Genomic DNA, 23,419 nt, shown 5'->3' on the forward strand with positions numbered 1-23,419 from the left:
CTTTTTCTCCTCATAAACCCTTACCAGCGTTTGGCAATGTGTGCTTTAGAGCATGACAGAACTAAAGAGAATTAACTTAGCCACCAACTGCTGAGGGAGAACAATAACAGGGAAGAACTTTCCAGCTCGAACTCCCTATTAATCCACCTCCCTCTGACTATGCGACATAGGAATATCTAACTGCACTAAAGTACAGTGGACACGACGCTTAGAAGTGACATTTTAAATATGGAATCTAAACACAGAAAGAAAGATTTCTCCTGTGAGAAATTTCTCTATCTTTTGGAACTTTAATCTAAAACCAACCAAACAAACAAAAAACACAGTAGAATTGTTATCAAGGCAATATACATTTGTACTTCAACAGCTAGCATAGCTGTACCATACGGAATTGTTATAATTAGGTTATTTTCAAAGAAATAAGCTTCATAAAAATTAACGGAAAAAAACATATTAAAAACTTTTCCCCATAATATATTGTGTTACTGAAACCGCTTTTATTTTTTGGTAATGTGGATAATTGTTTATGTTGATTTCTTTTGAGCTGTATTTTGCAGAATGAAAAGATAAACACCAAAAAATTTCAGATCAAATATTTCTTCATAACAGAATAAAAACATGTCACATTAAAAAGGCTATTTTATGTTCTATTTATTGTTTTGGGTACTGGTTACATTTAAGGGATCCTTTGCAAAACTTCATCAAACACTGCACATGTGACTTGTGAACTTTTCTGTATGCATGTTTCAATAAACAGTTTACTTAAAAGTAACCATTTTAAAAATAGCTACCTGGTGTTGCATGTGAATTGTTTACCATCATTACCTTCATTATGCATTGAAATGAGCAACACATAGGTATCTATGTAAACCCACAGAAAAATAAAGCCTCTATTCTTGGTTAATTTGTTAACTTAGGATGAAAAAATAACCTTGAAACTATAGATATTTCAGCTTGCTAAATGCCGAAATACATTACCTGAAATTAGTTTACAGGCATTTCAGATAATTTACGCTAATGAATTAAACAGTAAATCACTTTTTGAAGAGGAAAATCTGTCAATATTTTTTTCTGTAATATTTTAATATTTATTTAAATAAAATATTTTAATAATTTTAATATAATATTAAAATTTTTTCTGCCAGCTCTGACAGACAATAGGGGGAGGGTGTGCTGTATCTTGACATATTCATTAAGACACTAGAACACTTTACTCAAAGCATTATATTTTTATTATGATATACACAAGTATGACAAAAGACAAATAAGAGGAAGATGAGTTCTAGTAGAATTCCTAAAAGTGAAGATAATTTTTTTTTTACAAGTGGACGTTCTTCAATGTGTGGAAGGTTTTACAAGTGGGAGCTCATCAACCAAGGTGAATTGGATGATAATATTTCCCACACCCACATCTTAAATGAGGAGAAACTGTTGTATACAGTAAGTCAATTTTATTCACTTTTCTGTGTTCTAGCTTGAGGTAGCCACAAAGGCCTTAAATTAGTCCATATATAAGTGTTAACTGAAGCTACTTAAGTAGAAAAGTTCCTTAGGTATCAACTAAGAAAGAGTAATATCTCAAAAAACTTAAAAAAAATCTATAGCTAACAAGCCTCTAGAAAAAGATAAACCAGGAAAGAGAATAACTGAAGGCATTCTTAAAGAGAAGAATCAGAATCCAAAAAAAGTCATATGTACACGTATACAGATGCACATTAAAGACAATAAGATGATCAACAATATATATGGGGAAATATTTAAGAACCCAGGAGTACAGTTAATTTAAGAGTTGGTCATGAAGACAACTCTCTTAGGAAAGTGGTTATGATAAAAGCCCAATTATAAGATGTCAGGAGACAGTGATCACTCAATAAATACTTATTGATATTAACTCAATAAAGTGAACTGGTAAAATTTTAGTGCCAAAAGTGAAGAAGTGAATAAGACGTTCAGGAACGTACGAATTAATGGAAGAAGAGAAAAATAAACCAAGTAAATGCAAGACATAAAAATATAGAAAGGGAAAATTAAAGAAAGAGAGAGAGAGAGTTATGAGTGGAAAAATCCTTCAACTGGATGCAGAATTTAGGTTGGAACCAAAGTAAATGAAATGGTTTTTGATCTCTTTGACTTCAATTAACCCAGTGTTTCTGGAATGAAACATTCCAATGATTACATTCCTGAAGCATAATCATTTCCTGGAACGATTACATTCCTGCCCTCTCACTCAGATTTTAGGGAAGGTGAGGTGAGATGAGGAAGGAAGTGGTAGAGAAACAAAAAAGGACAGAGAGGGACACAAACATACTGGGTGGGAGGTTAGAAAGGGCATTCCTTGCCGTGTATTCAGAAGTAAGAATGGAATTGAGAGCCATTGGAATTGAAACGAACTGGGCTGCTGCTTAGCCCCAGGCAAATATTTCAAGAATTTTGGAAGAGAATGGAATATTCTCATAGAAATCGAAGGAGGAGCAATGTTAGAGCAGGAGGAGTCATTTTGGAAAAAGATCCCCAACTTCACTGCCCTTGATTTTGTAAACAAAAAGAGGAAGTGAGGATCTTCAACTGTGTCAGGAAAGTGGAATCAGGAAACAGCTGGTATGTAATCTGAGCCATTTAAAATGGCAAAAAGGGAGGAAGAGTTTGCTGACAATGGTCTCTGACTGGTTTGAATTTATAGCACATTTGGTAAGCTTGGCTCTAATACTTGCTTTGTGAGCTCTTTGCTGAAGGAAGCCCAAAGATGGAATTCATTGATACTTCTTTTAAGATAACGATCACTACGTACGTACTTATTCATGAAGAGGAAAACTAGTCAATGTCCATTTTGACATGGTGTATTGAGATACAGCTGGCGATCTTGTGTCATTGTGAGCATTATATATAATGCACACTTGTGAGCACGGCATACAATATACAATATACGTTTCTACATTTGGTAAAAATACCTTCTGGTTAAATTTGATTAGGCTCTTGAAATTTATTAACATTTTAAAGCTTGATACTCTTGGACAGTAAAACAGAATAAATGAATATTGTCACAAGAATGAGAGTCTCCATTTTCTTGTTTTAATACACTATATTATATGGATTCTGTTTTTAATCCAAGTTACTTTGCCGACATAAATTCATGACATCTGCTAACTCCTACGTATCACAGAAACCTGGCTTTAATGTTAAATGTTATAATGCATATATTACAACACACAAAACCTCTAATTAAATGGGTGGGTTTACATGCATGTAAAAACACAATATGCTAAGAATAAAGTAACACTATTTTATATTCCAGTTACAGGTTTCAAAATAATTAGGACTAGCCATAATCAAGTCAGCACCAAAATATCATCTTATACCATTCTCATGTTCTTAGCATAGAATTAGAAATTTCAAAGCACCACCTTTTCAGGTATTTTCCAGGGCTAGGCTGGAGCATAAAATGTCTTGTTTTCATTATGGAGGCCAAGAGAATAAAGTAAAGCCTTGCTATGCCTAACCCAAAGGGGACAGTTGGGACACACTGTGAAAAGAGTGAAGTAGTGTTGAAGTGTTTGTTATTTAATATCAGAGAAAACAAAATATACATAAGTGTGATTTAAAAAATATGCCCTCAAATTATTTGATAATTCTTCCCTTTAAGAAATTAAGCAGGGCTTCCCTGGTGGCGCAGTGGTTGAGAGTCCGCCTGCCGATGCAGGGGACACGGGTTCGTGCCCCGGTCCGGGAGGATCCCACATGCCGCGGGGCGGCTGGGCCACAGAGCCATGGCCGCTGAGCCTGCGCGTCCGGAGCCTGTGCTCCACAATGGGAGAGGCCACAACAGTGAGAGGCCCGCGTACCGCAAAAAAAAAAAAAAAAAAAAAAAAAAAAAAAAGAAATTAAGCAGAATTCTCTTCCCTTTGATTATGGGATGGACTTAGTGACTCTCTTGTACTGAACAGAATATGGCAGAAGATAGTGTGCTACTTCCAGGAAACACACACACACACACACACACACACACTCAGAGCTGTGGCTTCTGTCCTGGGTTTTCTCTCTCTCTCATCCTGTCAGATCATTTGATCTGGGGAGCCAACTCCCATGTTGTATGAGCAGCTCTGTGGAAAGACCCACGTGGTGAGGAACTGAAGCTTTTTGTTTTGCCAACAGCTCTGCAAGTGATCTTGGTAGCAGATTCTCCAGCCTGCTCAGATGACTGCACCCTGTCCAATAACTTGATTGCAATCTTGTGGGAGACCCTGAGCCAAAACCACCTAGCTAAGCAGCTCTTCATTCTTGACCCTCAGAAACTTCTTGAGAAAGTGAATGTTTATCAGTTTAAGCTGCTAACTTTTGGCACAATTTGTTATGCAACAATAGTTAACAATAGATTCTTGCATCTATGTTCATCAGTGATATTGGTCTATAGTTTTCCTTCTTTGTGACATCTTTGTCTGGTTTTGGTATCAGGGTGATGGTGGCCTCGTAGAATGAGTTTGGGAGTGTTCCTCCCTCTGCTATATTTTGGAAGAGTTTGAGAAGGATAGGTGTTAGCTCTTCTCTAAATGTTTGATAGAATTCGCCTGTTGAGCCATCTGGTGCTGGGCTTTTGTTTGTTGGAAGATTTTTAATCACAGTTTCAATTTCAGTGCTGTGATTGGTCTAACAATAGGTTCTTAACTCTCCTTCTCTCCTTTCTCTTTGCCTAGCAAGGAAATAATTTACCATCCGTATTTTCTGAGTGCAAAGTAAAAGTGCTCTCCTAATTTGTTGCTTGGTTTAAGACTGAAACTAATTTATTAGTAATAAGAGGTTGATTAATAAATACTTATTTTTTATAAAGTACTTAAAAATTAATTAATTAGTTTATTTTTGGCTGCGTTGGGTCTTTGTTGCTGTGCGTGGGTTTCCTCTAGTTGCAGCGAGTGGGGGCTGCTCTTCATTGAGGTGCGCGGGCTTCTCATCACAGTGGTTTCTCTTGTTGCAAAGCATGGGCTCTAGGCAGGTGGGCTTCAGTCACTGTGGTTCGCAAGCTCAGTAGGTGTGGCTCGCGGGCTCTAGAGCACAGGCTCAGTAGGTGTGGCGCATGGGCTTAATTGCTCCGTGGCATGTGGGAATCTCCCAGACCAGGGCTCGAACCCGTGTCCCCTGCATTAGCAGGCTGATTCTTAACCACTGCGCCACCAGGGAAGTGCCAATAAATACTTATTGATTGATGAAATGGTTTGTATCATCCAGGAGCTCATTATTTTAACTGAAGACAGTACAGATGAACTATAATTTAATAATCCCAGAAATTTAAAAATGTTTCATTATCCACAAATATTTTCATGTACTACATCAATATAGTAAAGAAAAAAAATCATTCCCAAAAGACGTTGATATGAATCAACACTGAACAAAAACAATCAACAATGAAAAACTTATCACAGCAAACTAGCAAGGAACAGAGAAAATTTCTTTAACCTGATAAGGGGTATAAACAAAAAACTTCCAACAAACAGTTTACAAAGTAGAGATACTTTGGAAACATTCCCATGAGTGTCAAGGCAAAATAAGTAAGGATATCAGGAATCAATACCTCTGTTTAAAATTTTACTGTCCAAAGCAATAAGAAAATAAAAGAAAAAAGGATAGGTATAAGAGGAAGAATATCTGCAGAGAAAATTTAAGAAACTCTACAAGCCAATAATAGGAGGTAATGAGAGTTTAGGAACATTTTTCCTGCAAGAGTAGCATTGAAAAAAATCAGTAATATAAAAAAAAATTAGTTTTGTAATTTAAGAATCCCATTCATAATCACAATGTAAAATGTAAGATACCTAGGTTTTAATCTATTAAAGAATATGTAGGTTTTATAGAGAAAATTAAAAAACATTTTTGAAAAATATAAAATAAGGACTGAATAAATGGAGAGATATAACATGTCCACATACTGGAAGAGAGGATCATGGTCATGCACGTCAACTTTTCACAAAGTAGTCTACAATCTCTTTGGGGCTCATGAAACTTGATCTAAAATTCATACGGAAGAACAAAGGACTGGGAACACCTAAGACAATTGTGAAATAGGAGAATAAGCTCAAGGAATTTGCCATGCAATATATAAAACTTGTCTCAAAGCTGTAGGAACTAAGAGCAATATCAGCATTGGAAGGGATAAACAATGGTTGATCAGAAAAGAGAGCTGAACAACACAGACACTCATATAAAATACAGAAATTTGAAATATGACAAAGATAGCATTTAAATCAGTGGAGAAAGGATGGCATAATTGGTTTACCCTATACAAGGACCCAACACAAAATTCGATCCTTAACTCATGATATACACTAATAAAAACAGGTAGATTAAAATGAGGAAAGCTAAACTTTAAGATTTTTGTATGAAACTATGACAGACTAACTTTATGACTTTCAGAAGGGGAAGGATTTTTTAAACTAAGTATTAAAATAATAAATTCTAATGGAAAGAATTGACAAATTTAATTACATTCAAATTTTTAAAAAAACTTAAACTTAGACTAACAAAATAAGCCACAGGCTTAGAGAAAATATTAATAACACAGCTGACAAGGATTAATTTCTTTAACATAGAAATAGCCCCTAGAAATCAATAAAAGAAATAATACAAACGCACCAGAAAAATGGGCAAATGATACAAATAGGCAATACACTGAAAAGGAGAGTTACCTGGTCTATAAACACTTGAAAACATGTTCAACCTCTAATGGAGTACAAATATATATACCTCACACTCATCAGATTGGCAAATATTAAAAAAAACCCAGCAGTCCACACCAGTTGTTGGTAAAGATGTGAAAAAACCCTGAACATTCATATACTGTTCAAATTTGTTTATAATTTGATACAAAGACTTTAAAGAGCAATTTGCCATTATGTATTGAAGTTGCAGGCATATTTTTCCTTTGATCCAGAAATCATACTTAAATATACAAATTCTAGAACAGTGGTTCTCAAGACCAGAAGGATCAGTATCACCCCAGAACTTGTTAGGAAAACAGCCATTCAGACCCACTGAATTGGAAATTTCTGGTGCCCAGCAATTGGTGTTTTAACAAGCCCTACAAGTGATTTAACACATGCTGAAGTCTGAGAGATATTCCTTTTGAAACGGTCATATATGTTCTCAAGGAAACAAAATAATGTTCATTTATAGCATTACTTGCAGTAATGAAAATTTGGAAACAATCTGTCTACACTTGGGTAATGAAAAAATATATTGTGGTATGTTCCTACCCTAAATCCTAGCATTTAAAATAAATATACTAAAATTGCAAGTGATATACATAGTACAACACTTATATAAATAAAAAGAAAAGGAAGTTATTTTAAATTAATTACTATATAAACATAGTATTAAAAACACAGATGAAATGATAAACACTAAAAAAAAGGCTAGCGGTTAACTCTGAGAAAGAAGGAGGAAAATAATATTAGGAATGGGCAGATAGAGAGTTCTGAGTGCATCTATCTATACTGGTTTAATCGTCCAAAGCAAATATGTCAAATGTCAAGATTTACAAAACTGGTAAAGGTACACAAAAATTTGTCATTAACCTTTATGTCATTTGTCATTAACACATATAGCTTACACATAACTCTGTAACTTACTGTATATTTAATTGATAGCCCATAGGCTAAGCTGACATCTCTGTAGGAAAGGTATCCTCTATATATTATGACTTGGAATTACTTTTAGATAATTTATTATAATCTGGGTTTTTAAAAAAGTATCCTATTACACTGACCATCTGCTAACATACAAGAGTTTTTTTTTTTGTAATACAAGATTTTTGTTACGTATCTCCTAAATGTGATCTTACCCATAATAAAAGAACTACTCAAAATATTTGAGTTTACATCAATAAGGAAAGTATTACTACTTCTAGACACTTCATAAATTGCTAAAAATTTTGGTATTTTTCTCCACACTGCTCACATATTTAATACAGTTGTTTAATAGTAACCTTATAACTTATTTCCTACTAAATTAGAAGACGTACGTAACCTATTTTCATGAGAATTTAAATTTGCTAGAATTAGAGGAGGATTGGTGGTACATCCATTTGAAAAAGTATACGGATACATAAACTGATTAATGGCGCTTTGGAGAAAGCCAAATTAGTCCTCAGACACTGACTTTTTGTGTGTGTGATTTAAATTTTCTAAAATTATCAAATCATGAGATCGGATCCCTAATAAGAATAATGGCAATAACATTTTCATGTCAGCCACGTTGATATCATGAAGACACTTTGCTAAGTGAAAGTTTTAAAAGGCAAAACAGATATCAACAACATATTAATCTAAATAAACAGAATATTTTGTAAGCTTATACATACATTGTATGTTACTGTGTTGGAACAATAGTAGACTAGTGTGTTTTTTCTTTAAGAAGATTCCTTAAATTGCTCTCTGTGCATTACAGAACATAAATATCATTGCAAACATGCTTTAGATAAAATTAAATCATTTTTAGAGACATATGGTGCCAAAAATTAACTCCCCAAAGACATAATTTAACTGGCTTTTGCAATTTAGGAACCCTGCAAAAAAGAAAGGGAACATTTCAAGGAAATGAGAAATGTCCTTATAATGAATTTCTGCTTATAAGAATCAGACATAACAACAGTCTTTTTAATTAAAATACAAATACCATATGTATAGTGATCTGAAAATGAACTATAAATTGTTTTGCCAGGAAACAAAGACCAGTCAGTACTGAAAACACACACGTCCCTTGAAATACAAAGGTAATACTTGGCAGGACCAATAACTCATGGACAGCAAAGTTCTTTACCTATGAATAATGATTTGTCCATTATTAGACATGTTTTCAATGCAACTGCTGAAGATTTGACTATATGAGACAGATCTTTAAACAATACCTCATTTATACTTTTTGGAAGAGAAATATCCTTATAAAAACTGGATGGTAGTTTAAAAGAACACAGAATTTTTCTGCATACACAAGAAAAATCCATTAGATGCACCATTCAAACAGGAAATTAATAGAATCACTGCAATAAACAACCCTCATCAATGCAACATGTAGGACAAATATGAGAGATGTGGAACATTCCACATTCTTGAAGCAAAAATCACTTCCCAGTACACTGGGGTGGGAACTGGGAGTGAGGGTGTGGTGCTGGCGATGTGTGACATTTGTTAGAGGTTACGGGATTTCTGAAGGAAGTATCTGTGTATGCATGGATTAACTCACCACAGGTATCTGAAAATTTCATAGTACATCTGATGTGACTGCTAGTGAGCTTGAGAATTTCATAGGTGAGAAGCCTGCAGCCTAAGAGTAGAAATATTATGAAGATTTTTTACTGTGGGAGAAAATTAAAGCATTTCAGATAATCTCCTTGTGTTTCTTACCTATAAACATAGTCAAACAGTCTAACTGTAGAAGCAGCTCTAAGAAAAAATTATGTGTATTTGACAAAGAAGAGAAAAAAAATCCTATATTCTGCAGATTTGCATTTGTACCTTAGGTAATCCAATTAAAATCATACTTAAAGCTTTGAAACAGCATGATAAAGAAAATAACAGTATTATCTTATAGGAACATATTTTAGGTGATTAATAGAAACAGACATATAGTCATACATTTGCACGAGACTATTAAAATAATGATTATAATTTCTGACCTGCTTGTTATAAGGTTCCATATACTGAAAGCATACTGCCTTTTTCTGTTTCTGACAGATAAATAAAACTGATAAGCGAAGATATGTGCATGCAATTTTAATGCAACAGACTGATGTGAAGTGCAGCTCACAAGGCAAATAGCATAAGCCCTATCAGTTCTGTTTATTGTAATAAACCAAACAATGGCAATTACAAACTACTCCACAGATTTTTGGCACGGCAGGAATGACAGATCTACAAAATCCAGTTAATACTGATCTTTTTAGAGTTTTCAGTTACCAAGCGGCACATGTACAATACACAAATCTCAAAAGTAATGAGATATTTCTTTATTATCAAATCCGTTCCACAGACTGGTGCTAAAGATCACGTAGCTCATTTCTGGAAATCTCTTTGTCAACTGCTTAGGTATACTTAAGAAAAATAAAACATGCATTCCCAAATCTGGAGCTGGCCTTTAAGGAAATTAATAAAGGACTACTCTATTACTCTAATTATATAAATAATAATACATTTCAAGATTCTGTATTTGGAACTCTGCTAATACATTAAAAACTCTGATGACATGAGAGAAAACAAGCTGATCCATAATAGACACTGCTAATTCTCATAGTTAATATTTAAAGATCAAGTCTAGGGCTTCCCTGGTGGTGCAGTGGTTGAGAGTCTGCCTGCCGATGCAGGGGACACGGGTTCGTGCCCCGGTCCAGGAAAATCCCACATGCCGCAGAGCGGCTGGGCCCGTGAGCCATGGCCACTGAGCCTGCGCGTCTGAAGCCTGTGCTACGCAACGGGAGAGGCCACAAGAGTGAGAGGCCCGCGTACCGCAAAAAATAAATAAATAAATAAATAAAGATCAAGTCTATCCCTTTATATGAATATGCACTTGTATTTCTTTTGTACACATTACAATGATAACACATACTATGACATATAACAGATAACTAATCTAATATTTTTTCCATATTTAATAGTAGTAATTAGCTGCAAAACTTACAAACTTCTTAGCTTCATAGATATCTGGTTCTGGAATAAAATTACTGTGCTCTGATGGATATTTGCCTTAAAAATTATGAAGATAAGGGCTTCCCTGGTGGCGCAGTGGTTAAGAGTCCACCTGCCGATGCAGGGGACACGAGTTCGCGCCCCGGTCCGGGAAGATCCCACATGCCACGGGGCGGCTGGGCCCGTGAGCTATGGCCGCTGAGCCTGCGCGTCCGGAGCCTGTGCTCCGCAATGGGAGAGGCCGCAACGGTGAGAGGCCCGTGCACCGCAAAAAACAAAACAAAACAAAACAAAAAACAATTATGAAGATAAAAATTTAGATATTTTGGTTACTTAAGTTGCTAAATTTCACACACAATTCTCATGAACAGTTCAAAAATAAATAAAAGGATCATCTTAATTCTGAAGCTACTGCTCCCCATGATTTCAAAAAAGATGTTCAGTCAAGAATAAAACAATTTTAAAAATTCTATGATAGAAATTATCCTCACAAGAAAAGAACAAACACTGTTCAAATGAAAAATAACTCTTTTTAAAAAGTTGAAAATGGAATTACATGAAGGTTAAAAAAAGAAAGGTTAAGCCATCACTATATTTTAGAGATGAACATATTCTTAAAATTTCCACTTCCTTGCCTGCCTGTCAGTCATTTGTCCGAGAGTAATTAAATCCCTTGATTTTAAAAATTTAGCTAAATGAATGCCCTATCTTTTGGTGTTTGTTTATGAGCTGTGGTTGAACAACTTTCTTTGATGATTATTCACAGTATATATTTACAGTCTTATGAGACCCACTTGTTTCGATGCAAACGAGTCAAGGGGATACTTTAAAATAGCATTTCCCTAAAATCAATTCACAATAAAAATATTATATCAAAAATGATTAATTATAGAGCTCACTGATTTATTTTGAATCTTCAAGAAGAAATACAATATTTTTCTACTTTAAAGACATCCAGTTCCATTATAAATACCTCCAGTATCTTCATTTCATTTACACACAGGTAAACAAAACTGCTTCTTTGCAAATTTCAACTGCAAGTGTAAAGAAAATATACAACACATTCATGCAAATGGGGGTGAGCCTGTGGACAGAAAGAAACCAGCCTGCAGCTATAAGAAATCAGGGGTCAGATAAGGATGAACTTCTTCTTTATGAACTACATCTAGAATGCAAAAATCTTATGATCTTATTTTTGTCTTAGCTTCTTGTACTGATATAGAATTGCACTGGGGCTAACAGGATTTCAACAATCAGAAAATCGGCAAAATAGTGCAAATTGTCATGGATGCCAAAAATTTACTAATCCATTTGTTGGCTCGAACCAGAGCATCTAACTGAATCCAGGTGACAACAAATATTCAAGATATATGTATAATAATAAAACAATGTCTTTTAAGTATCAGTAACTAATCCCATTCTTTCAGCAAATATTATGAACTAAATTCCAGGACACTCACAGAATCTGAAAAGTACAATGGTGGCAATGATTAATATAAATGGAATGACAGTAACTCATAGTAAGGAAATTACAACTCTTCTGCCACGTTCTGGAAATTCCTGGTGGTAGTAGTGAAGGGATCATTGGATATTTGAAAGCTCAAGCAGATCTAGGTAGTAGCATGCTATGTGACTTTAGGTGACAGTTTTATTTGAACCTTAATTGATTCATCAAAGAAACAGTGTAATAGAACTAAACTGGATTGTCAGTAGGCTATGGGACCAATTGGCTTTCCATTTCTCCAGAGGAATTTGAAAGTCTCTTGTCGCCTCTTCTGTTTCCATTTCTTTATTTCCTTCACACTTCAGGCTTCTCCTACCCTACCACCTCACTAACATGGCTGTAAGCAAAGATCATCTGTGGCATCTGATATGGATAAATCCTTTGCCACTCTTTGAAAGTATTTCCTTTGATTTTTATTCTTGGTTTCCCTGTATTGTTCGGTGCTTCCTTTTCAGTCTCATTTGCTGGTAACTGTGATTCCTAAGGCTTTCTGACCTCAATTCTGTTCCTCTGTATAGTCTCCAGGAGTGAGCTGGAGACTCACTCAAATTATACTCCCATAATTTAAACTACAGCTCAAGAGAAAGACCTTAAAGATGGTGGAGGAGTAAGATGTGGAGATCACCTTCTTCCCCATAAATACATCAAAAATACATCTACATGTGGAACAGCTCCTACAGAACACCTACTGAATGCTGGCAGAAGACCTCAGACTTCCCAAAAGGCAAGAAAATCCCCACGTACCTGGGTAGGGCAAAAGAAAAAAGAAAAATCAGAGACAAAAGAATAGGTATGGGACCTGCACCTCTGGCAGGGAGCTGTGAAGGAGGAAAGGTTTCCACACACTAGGAAGCCTCTTCACTGGTGGGGATGGGGTTGGGCGGGGGGAAAGCTTCTGAGCCATGGAGGAGAGCACAGCAACAGGGGTTCAGAGGGCAAAGTGGAGAGATTCCCGCACAAAGGATCAGAGCCAACCAGCAATCACCAGCTTGAGAGGCTTGTCTGATTACCTGCCCGGGCGGGTGGGGACTGGGAGCTGAGCCTCGGGCTTCGGAGGTCAGAACCCAGGGAGAGGACTGGGGTTGGCTGCACGAACACAGCCTGAAGGGGGCTAGTGCACCAGGGCTAGCAGCGAGGGAGGCTGGGAAACAGTCTGGACCTGCCGGAGAGGCAAGAGACCTTTGTTTTGGGGTGCATGAGGAGAGAGAATTCCTTCCCAGTGTGCCAACAAAAGGCAGAGCACCACCTAAGCGAGCTCCAGAGACAGGCATGAAATACTAATGCTGCTGCCACTGCCACCAAGAATCCTGTGTGCAAGCACAGGTCGCTATCCACACCTCCCTGCGAGCCTGTGCAATACGCCACTGCCAGGGTACCGTTATCCAAGGACAACTTCCCCAGGAGAACACATGGTGTACCTCAGGATGTTGCAATGTCACATTGGCCTCTGCTGCCTCAGGCTTGCCCCCTATTCCAATTATGGCTACCGTATCCCTCCCTTCCCCTGGCCTGAGTGAGCAAGAGAGCCCTAATTAGCCGCTGCTTTAACCCCCTCCTGTCTGGGCGGGGAACAGATTCCTGAGGGCGGCCTACATAGAGAGACAGGGCCAAAACCAAAGCTGAACCCCAGGAGCTCTGCGAACAAAGAGAAAGGGAAATCTCTCCCAGCAGCCTCAGGAGCAGTGGATTAAATCTTCACCATCAACTTGATGTACCCTGCATCTGTGGAATACCTGAATAGAAAACGAATCATCCCAAAATTGAGGTGGTGGACTTTCAGAGCAAATGTAGATTTGGGGTTTGCTTTCTGCATCTAATTTGTTTCTGGTTTTATGTTTGTCTTAGTTTAGTATTTAGTGCTTATTATCATTGGTGGATTTGTTTATTGGTTTGGTTGTTCTCATCCTTTTATATATATATAGATAGATATTTTTTCCCCTTTTTCTCTTTTTGTGAGTGTGTATGTGTATGCTTCTTTGTGTGATTTTGTCTGTATAGGTTTGTTTTTACCATTTGTTCTAGGGTTCTGTCTTTTTTTTTTTTTTCCCTCTCGTTCTTATCTTCTGAGCTGTGTGCTAGCAGGGTCTTGGTGTTCTGGCCAGGTGTCGGGTCTGAGCGTCTGAGGATACTGGACAACCAGAAACCTCCTGGCCCCACATAATACTGATTGGTGAGAGCTCTCCCAAGAGATCTTCATCTCAACACTAAGACCCAGCTCCACCCCATGGCCAGCAAACTCGAGAGCTGGATGCCCAATGTCAAACAACTAGCAAGTCAGGAACACAACCTCACCCATTAGCAGAGAGGATTTCTAAAGTCATACTAAGTTCACATACAACCCAAAACACACCACCAGATGTGGCCTTGCCCACCAGAAGGAAAAGACACAGCCCCAGCCACCAGAACACAGGCACCAGTCCCCTCCACCAGGAAGCCTACACAAGCCACAGAACCAAACTCACCCACTGGGGGCAGACACCAAAAATAATGGGAACTATGAACCTGCAGCCTGCGAAAAAGAGACCCCAAACACAGTAAGTTAAACAAAATGAGAAACCAGAGGAATATGCAGCAGATGAAGAAGCAAGGTAAAAACCCAACAGACCAGAAAAATGAAGAGGAAATAGGCAGTCTACCTGAAAAAGAATTCAGAGTGATGATAGTAAAGATGATACAAACTTTCATAAATAGAATGGAGAAAATACAAGAAAAATTTAACAAGGACCTAGAAGAACTTAAGAGCAAACAAACAATGATGAACAACACTATAAATGAAATAAAAAATACTCTAGAAGGAATCAATAGCAGAATAACTGAGGCAGAAGAACAGATAAGTAACCTGGGAGATAAAATAGTGGAAATAACTGCTGCAGAGCAGAATAAAGATAAAAGAATGAAAAGAATTGAGGACAACCTCAGAGACATCTGGGACAACATTAAACGCACCAACGTTCGAATTATAGGGGTCCCAGAAGAGGAAGAGAAAAAGAAGGGGACTGAGAAATATTTGAAGAGATTATAGTTGAAAACTTCCCTAATATGGGAAAGGAAATAGTCAGTCAAGTCCAGGAAGCACAGAGAGTCCCAAATAGGATAAATCCAAGGAGAAACATGCCAAGACACATATTAATCAAATTATCAAAAATTAAATACAAAGAAAACATATTAAAAGCAGCAAGGGAAAAACAACAAATAACACACAAGGGAATCCCCATAAGGTTAACAGCTGATCTTTCAGCAGAAACTTTCCAAGCCAGAAGGGTGTGGCAGGACATATTTAAAGTGATGAAAGGGCAAAACCTACAACCAAGATTACTCTACCCAGCAAGGATCTCATTCAAATTCGATGGAGAAATTAAAACCTTTACAGACAAGCAAAAGCTAAGAGAATTCAGAACCACCAAACCAGCTCTACAACAAATGCTAAAGGAACTTCTCTAGGCAGGAAACACAAGACAAGGAAGAGACCTACAATAAGAAAGCCCAAAACAATTAAGAAAAAGGTAATAGGAACATACATACCCATAATTACCTTAAATGTAAATGCATTAAATGCTCCAACCAAAAGACATAGACTGGCTGAATGGATACAAAAACAAGACCCATATATGTGTGGTGTATCAACAAAGAAATTGAAACTATGATTTAAAATCTTCCAACAAACAAAAGCCCAGGGCCAGATGGCCTCACAGGCGAATTCTATCAAACATTTAGAGAAGAGCTAACATCTATCCTTCTCAAATTCTTCCAAACTATAGCAGAGGGAGGAACACTCTCAAACTCGTTCTACAAGGCCACCATCACCCTGATACCAAAACCAGACAAGGATGTCACAAAGAAAGAAAACTACAGGACAATAGCACTGATGAACATAGATGCAAAAATCCTCAACAAAATAGTAGCAAACAGAATCCAATAGCACGTTAAAAGAATCATACACCATGATCAAGCGGGATTTATCCCAGGAATGAAAGGATTCTTCCATATACTCAAATCAATCAATGTGACACACCATACTAACAAATTGAAGGAGAAAAACCATATGATTATCTCAATAGGTGCAGAAAAAGCTTTCAACAAAATTCAACACCCATTTATGATAAGAAGCCTTCAGAAAGTAGGCACAGAGGGAACTTACCTCAACATAATAAAGGCCATATATGACAAATCCACAGCCAACATCATTCTCTATGGTGAAAAACTGAAACCGTTTCCTCTAAGATCAGGAACAAGACAAGGTTGTCCACTCTGACTGCTATTATTGAACATAGTTTTGGAAGTTATAGCCACAGCAATCAGAGAAGAAAAAGAAATAAAAAGAATCCAAATTGGAAAAGAAGAAGTAAAGCTGTCACTGTTTGCAGATGACATGATACTATACATAGAGAACCCTAAAGATGATACCAGAAAAGTACTAGAGCTAATCAATGAATCTGGCAAAGGAGCAGGATACCAAGTTAATGCACAGAAATCTCTTGCATTCCTATACATTAACGATGAAAAATATGAAAGAGAAATTAAGGAAACACTCCCATTTACCATTGCAACAAAAAGAATAAAATACCTATGAATAAACCTTCCTAAGGACACAAAAGACCTGTATGCAGAAAACTATAAGACACTGATGTAAGAAATTAAAGATGATAGAAACTGATGGAGCAATATACCATGCTCTTGGATTGGAAGAAACAACATTGTGAAAATGACTATACTACCCAAAGCAATCTACAGATTCAATGCAATCCCTATCAATCTACCCGTGGCATTTTTCACAGAACAAGAACAAAAAATTTCACAATTTGTATGGAAACACAAAAGACCCCGAATAGCCAAAGCAATCTTGAGAAAGAAAAACGGAGCTGGAGGAATCAGGCTCCCAGACTTCAGACTATACTACAAAGCTACAGTCATCAAGACAGTATGCTACTGGCACAAAAACAGAAAGATAGATCAAGGGAACAGCATAGAAAGCCCAGAGATAAACCCATGCACCTATCGTCACCTTATTTTGGATAAAGGAGGCAAGAATACACAATGGAGAAAAGACAGCCTCTTCAATAAGTGGTGCTGGGAAAACTGGACAGCTACCTGTAAAAGAATGAAATGAGAACACTCCTTAACACCATACACAAAAATAAACTAAAAATGGATTAAGGACCTAAATGTAAGGCCAGACACTATAAAACTCTTTGAGGAAAACATAGGCAGAATGCTCTATGACATAAATCACAGCAAGGTCCTTTTTGACCCACCTCCTAGAGAAATGGAAATAAAAACAAAAATAAAGAAATGGGACCTAATGAAATTTAAAAGCTTTAGCACAGCAAAGGAAACCATAAAGAAGATGAAAAGACAACCCTCAGAATGGGAGAAAATATTTGCAAATGAAGCAACTGACAAAGGATTAATCTCCAAAACATACAAGCAGCTCATGCAGCTCAGTATCAAAGAAACAAACACCCCAATCCAAAAGTGGGCAGAAGACCTAAATAGACATTTCTCCAAAGAAGATATACAGATTGCTAACAAACACATGAAAGGATGCTCAACATCATTAATCATTAGAGAAATGCAAATCAAAACTACAATGTGGTATCACCTCACACCAGTCAGAATGGCCATCATCAAAAAATCTACAAACAGTAAATGCTGGAGAATGTGTGGAGAAAAGGGAACCCTCTTGCACTGTTGGTAGGAATGTAAATTGATACAGCCACTATGGAGAACAGTATGGAGGTTCCTTAAAAAACTAAAAATAGAGCTACCATACGAACCAGCAATTCCACTGCTGGGCATATACCCTGAGAAAACCATAATTCAAAAAGAGTCATGTACCACAATGTTCATTGCAGCTCTATTTACAATAGCCAGGACATGGAAGCAACCTAAGTGTCCATCGACAGATGAATGGATAAAGAAGATGTGGCACATATATACAATGGAATATTATTTGGCCATAAAAAGAAACAAAACTGAGTTATTTGTAGTGATGTGGATGGACCTAGCGTCTGTCATACAGAGTGAAGTAAGTCAGAAAGAGAACAACAAATACCATATGCTAACACATATATATGGAATCTAAAAAAAAATTGTTTTGATAAACCTAGGGGCAGGACAGGAATAAAGACGCAGAGGTAGACAAAGGACTTGAGGACACGGGGAGGGGGAATGGTAAGCTGGGATGAAGTGAAAGAGTAGCATTGACATATATACACTACCAAAAATAAAATAAATAGCTAGTGTGAAGAAGCTGCGTAGCACAGGGAGATCAGCTCAGTGGTTTGTGACCACCTAGAGTTGTGGGAGAGGGAGGGTGGGAGGGAGGTGCAAGAGGGAGGGGATATTTGGATATATGTATACATATTCTGATTCACTTTGTTATACAGCAGAAACTAACACAACATTGTAAAGCAATTATACTCCAATAAAGATGTTTAAAAAAATAAAATAAATTTGTTCACAGAATATGAAAAAAAATAAACTACGGCTCAAACAACGATGGCTCTCAATCTTTATCTTCAAAACAAACATCTCTAAGCCTGACTGGTCTGTAGCATTACTACTGGACACTCTCCCCTATCTACTCAATGGGACCCCAAGGTCAAAGCTTATACATGAATCCACTGGGTCCAGAGACCTTCTCACCCTACCTACTTTCTCTTCCTATTGTCCTGTGATTTAGAATGAGATTCCACCATCCACTATATTGCTCAAGCCAAAATCCTTGGAGCCATGCTCACTTCCCTCACCCAAATCTCTCATCATCCATTGACTCACTATGTTCTACTAATTTTAGTTTTCAATTATTTTTCGATTGGATTCTTTGCTCCCTTCTCACCACTGATTCCTACCATTGTTATTAAATTTACCATTTTGGCTTGAGAAGATAAAATTATGGCCAAAATGCTAACTTTTCTAATAGTGGTAGGAATTGAGTAACTCAAGAGTCCTGTGATATACCAGGTAAGATTAGTGGGAGGGAGAAGATGCACTGGTGACTATGGGGTTATGCAATTTTTGAAATCATGGAAATATCTTCAAATTTTCCAAGGACTATGAACATTGCTTTTAAGTGGAGGCCCCGACAAATGCACATTTAATGAAGAGGTAAGAATATCTGTCAACAGTAATGAGACATACCTACAAGCAATTGAGGAATTTATATTTTAAAAGATAGTTTGTTTCCCAAAGTACTTGAAGCAGGTCTGTATCAAGTTTATTTTATTTACTTCAACATTTTGCCATAGTTTATGCAGATATAGCTTTCTTATCTATATTTATTGATTACAAATTTCAAATTAATATCATCTGAGTAAATTAGTTCCTACTTTATTTAGGGAAATATATATTTATATTCAGATATTTGCTCTCAACTGATAATCCTGCCCTACGTTTTTATAGTATTTACAGCAGAGATATATACTGTATCACTCCCATTATCTCATTTGTACTTAAAACATTTCTAGGCAGAAGGCAGTGTAGTTACTACTATTCATTCATAAAGCAGACTTTTATTGAGAAACTATTTTGTGTCAGAGCCTGTCCTTTACATCCAGTGGGCCAAGGATCCATTGCACCAGCTAGTTTCTATCTTCAATATGGCTCAGAGGGACATAGCAGACAAATATATCTTTTATGTATATAGATAAATGTAGAAGATGGACAGAAAGCAGTAGACTACAAGATCTCAGAGAAGGAGTAACTAGCCATTTTTGCATAAGTTGGTAAGATTCCTGATGAAAGTGATACAATAGCTAAGTTCAGTAGGAGTTAGCCAAATGAAGCAATGCCAGGCAGGACAGTTGCCCCAAGCTCCCCAACTAGTAGGAGACAGAGGAGAAACCTGATCTTAGAGTATCTTCCTGTTCTCTTCCCACTAAGTGAATTATTTATAGCTGTAAATCTCAACTTAAACAAAGTTTATTACTTTATAGTATAACTAAGGGCCTTTCACAAGCAATTTATAGGAAACCATAAGAGAGGGTTGTTACTAGCAAAGACTTCACATTATTCTCACTTGCGTCAAGCAGAATCAATAAAACAGAGACACATAACATTTGCCTGAAAGAAAGATTTTTAAAACTTTAGTGACTTTTAAAGGTGGCTGACACAATTTGCCACTGCACAAGGATTTTATTTAATTATTCAATTAATTAAGTAAATGCCCCCTCAATGGAATCTCTCTCCTGATATTGTCCTGTTTAAAATTTTAGTGGCATAAATAAAAGCAAAAATAAACAAGTGGGACCTAATTAAAATTAAAAGCTTTTGAAAAGCAAAAGAAACCATCAACAAAACAAAGACAACCTACTGAATGGGAGAAGATATTTGCAAATGATGTGACTGATCAGGGATTAATAGCCAACATATATAAATAGCTCATATAATACAACATCAAGAAAACAAACAACTCAATTAAAAAATGGGCAGAAGAACTGAACAGTTTTCCAAAGAGGAAATGCAGGTGGCAAACAGGCACATGAAAAGATGCTCAACGTTGTTAATCATCAGGGAAATGCAAAGCAAAATCACAATATCACCTCACATCTGTCAGAATGGCTATTATCAAAAAGACCACAAAAACAAATATTGGTGAGGATATGGAGAAAAGGGAACCCTCATACACTGTTGGTGGGAAGGTAAATTGGTGCAGCCACTGTGGAAAACATTACAGACGTTTCCTAAAAAATTAAAAAGACAACTACCATATGATCCAGCAATTCCACTCCTGGGTATATATCTGAAGAAAATGAAAACACTAGTTAGAAAAAAATAGGCACCCCAAAGTTCATAGCAGCATCATTTACAGTAGCCAAGATATAGAAGCATCCTAAGTGTCCATCAACAGAAGAATGGACAAAGAAGATGTGGGATACACACACACACACAAACACATATACACACACACAATGGAATACTACTCAGTCATACAAAAGAATGAAATTTTGCCATTTGTAGCAACATGGACTTAGAGGGCATTTTGCTAAGTGAAAAATAAATACTGTATGATATCATTTATATGTGGAATCCAAAAAATACAATGCACTGGTGAATATAACAAAAAAGAAGCAGACTCACAGATACAGAGAACAAACTAGTGGTTATCAGTGGGAAACAGGGAGGGGTAATATAAGGATGGGGGAGTGGGAGGCACAAACTATTGGGTGCAAGATAGGCTCAAGGACATATTGTATAACACGGGGAATACAGCCCTGTGTATCCAGTTATTTTGTAATAACTGTGAATGGAAAGTAACATTTAAAAACTGTATAAATTTTTTTTAAAAAATTTAAAAAACAAATAAAATTTTAGTGCCAAAATTTTGGGTAAGATATTATCAACAAAGAAGTAACAGTGAGCCAGAAAGCAGTCATTAATTTACTATGCCAAACTGAATTTACATAGTATGAAAGGTAACAGCCTCTCAGTAGAGATGATATCCCCAGAGGAAATGGTTTGATGATAAAGCTCAGATAGTTTGGAAAAGATTGAGGGAGGAGAGTTCAAAGCACAAAATTAGGCCAAGTGAAGTCAGAGTTTGAAATGTCATTGAAAGTGACCAGGATGGTAAGAAATAGGATGAGGTCATGGGCAGCGAAAGTGAGAATGATGCTGCAAAACCAATGGAAGGTGGGAAAACCAGTGCAAATTCTCTCTGGAGGGAAGCAGTCTTAAATTGGGACACACATTTTACAGAGCTGAAGATCTGTGAGCTCTCAAAGATTACTAAATATATGCAGTGGAAACAATGTGATTCAGAGAAGACCACTACATATAGCCTTCAAAGATTTCAGATATCACATCAGAAAATGAAATACTACGTACAAAATATTTAAGGATATAAAGGAAGGAATTACATGCTATCTGCTAGTGAAATGAATCTCCAAATTTCTGGGGGAAGATACATGGCAGCATATATGTTTAGGTCCAGGAAAAGTACTATTTGAGAACAACTATAATGAAGAAACATTTTAGATAAAGTAAAACTGTGTTTATGTCCTATGTTTCTACCAGAAAGGACATAAACAGAGAAGGAAAATGATCCCAGAGAGAGGATATAATTGCAAGGAGAAATGGTGAACAATAACTAAAAAGGTAAATATGTAAAGTCAAACAAACACTGTCAGTACAAAATAACAATATTACAAGCAATGGTAATAAAAATTATAATATCTAATTTGAGAATCTAAAAGAAAGATAGACACATATGCTTTATAACAATAGTATATATGTCTATCAGTAATATGAATTAAAATGCTCTAACATAGCATAGTGTACTTAAAATATGCTCTGTACTAAAATAAAATATGAGGCACATTTTGTTATCAGATATTCATGGGAAAATTTAAAGTATATTAATAAAAATAAAATTTCAAATAAAATGTTAGAAATAGTGTTTGACTTTCAAACTAAAGGAGAAAAATGGAATTAAAAAAACCCAAACAGAACAAGGAAAGACTTCTCAATCAATTAAAAAGCCAAGTAGGGAGAAAAAGGAAGCAATAGAAAAAGCAGGACAAAAGGAAACAAAAAGATAACAGAATGAAATACAAATATATAATTGATTACAATAACCATACATGAATTACTCTCATCACGTCAGACAGAAGATTAGATTTAAAAACCGTGCTTATATATACTTTACAAGAAGCACACTAAAATCTAAAGATATAAAAGCTTGAAACTAAATAGTCAAAAGTAGTATACTAGGCAGATAGTAGCCCAATGAAATCTTGGGTATATAAGGCAAAAGAGACTTTAAGACAAATAGCATTCTTAGATATAGAGATGATCAATATATATGTATAAAGGAAAACAGTTGTTCAATTAATGAGAAACACATATCAACCAAACATTTGTATGGAGCTAATGACTAAGAATGGAAATCAATGAATGTATCAACATATAAGAGACTTCAACATAGCCATCTGTTTTGGCAAATCAAAAATTAAAGTAATGATGATTAACAGGCTTAACAATCTTGATCTAGCAAATATGTATATATACATACACTGACACACACACACACAGAGACACACACATCCCAAATTATAAACTGCACTGTCTTCTTGAGCATAAATAAAACTCTAAAACTTGAAACTTGCATAAATTAAAGCATTAACCGTATACAGTTCTATTAGATTATAAAACAAGTCTTATCTTTTCAAAGAACTGGTGTGGTATAAACTAGGTTCTTAAGATAAAAGCAATTAAATTAGAAGTCAAAAGACAAAACAAAATATCTTAATAT

The 23,419-nt window shown here is 36.2% G+C and overlaps 1 protein-coding gene across 1 annotated transcript in view; it reads right to left on the minus strand.

Annotated features, from left to right (window-relative positions):
• CCDC178 (coiled-coil domain containing 178) overlaps positions 1–23,419 on the minus strand; it is a gene marked incomplete at both ends in the record, with an annotated part of 388,897 nt that overhangs the window by 37,230 nt on the left and 328,248 nt on the right. The window lies entirely within an intron of this gene.

This window comes from Hyperoodon ampullatus, assembly GCF_949752795.1.
Source record: "Hyperoodon ampullatus genome assembly, chromosome: 13".
Classification (NCBI taxonomy): domain Eukaryota; kingdom Metazoa; phylum Chordata; class Mammalia; order Artiodactyla; family Ziphiidae; genus Hyperoodon; species Hyperoodon ampullatus.